The sequence below is a fragment of the Herpailurus yagouaroundi genome, unplaced genomic scaffold (assembly GCF_014898765.1).
Source record: "Herpailurus yagouaroundi ecotype Mexico unplaced genomic scaffold, PumYag 393, whole genome shotgun sequence".
Taxonomy (NCBI): Eukaryota; Metazoa; Chordata; class Mammalia; order Carnivora; family Felidae; genus Herpailurus; species Herpailurus yagouaroundi.
The window spans coordinates 340089-341325 of record NW_024412610.1 but is presented as its reverse complement, the minus strand read 5'-3'; positions in this window follow the sequence as shown (position 1 = coordinate 341325).

The following is a 1237-nucleotide window of genomic DNA, read 5'->3' as shown; positions in this document are numbered from 1 at the left end:
CGGGCCCGCCCCGCCCTGAACCTGGGGAGGGGACTGGAGGGGGCGGGACTCGACGATCTAGGGAGTAGGTCCAGAGGGGAGATCCTCAGGTCTCTTCGAGGATAAGGGATGGGGGTGTTAAAGAGAGGGAATCCTGGGAACCTCCTCGTTTCTCCGCCAGTCTCTTTGAACACAGGATTTTTTCTTTCCTGCCTCAGTTTCCCTGCTGCATTAATCAGAGGACACTCGCACTCCTCCCTCACACGAGAAACAACATCAGCAGCTTGGTCAAGCCCATGAGGGTCTAGGGAGGGAATTTTAGAATGTGAAGGTGGTCGTTTATTCCTTTTTCCATATTCCTTCCAGACTCCAGGAGGACAGGGACCTGGAAATGGACACTGAGATTGGGGGAAGAGAGTGGTGAAAGGTAGGGCAGGGGATGGGAAGGGAGACAACCAGGCCTTGTGCTAGGGAAACAAGAAGCTGAGCCAAGGGGCCTGGTCACTGGGGGAGGTCTGCTCCTCCTCAGTAGCCTGGTCAGCTTTAATACTTCCACTTCTGCCCCCATTCTGGGCCCCTTCCTGTGCCCCTTGTCCTTCTCTGACTGATTGATTGAAGATGGGAGAAGCGGGGAAGGGTGGGATTTTTATGGCCACAGAATAGAGCTGCACTGATCCTGGAGGGGATGGTAGCTGGTCCTATTATGGAAGAAAAAAAGCAAAGATCAGATGGAATAATGTAAGTGGAGTCCTTGGGGACACAAATAAGTAGGGAGGCAGAGGAAGAGTAGCTTGATTTTCGAGGTTCTGTCAAACTCTTTATGATCTGCTGAAAAATGGCTTAATAATACATCCTCCAAACTGGATATATTCCAGCCTCCATATCCTGAATCTCCCTCCTACCCTACCATACCTTCTCTTTCTTCCTCACCACTTGCTCACAAGAGACCTACAGTTCCAGAAAAACATGGTGGAGTGCAAGCATATAGGAGCAAAACAGGCCTTGACACTTAAAGAAAGGGAGAGACTTGGGGGAGGACTGGGGCAGAGTGAGAAACATGCTCCTGGAAACTAACAGTTAGTGGTTTCCTCTCCTGCTTCCTTTTCTGTGGGTTTTCTCCTCTCTGGGGGAAGGCCTATCTCTCTCCTCCCCAGAGAGGAGATATATTGTGTTTGCTTCCTTGAATAGTAAGATCCTATAAGGTTATAGAATGATTCCATGAGTGTCTATGTGTGTGGGGGGGGGGGGGCGGGGGGGG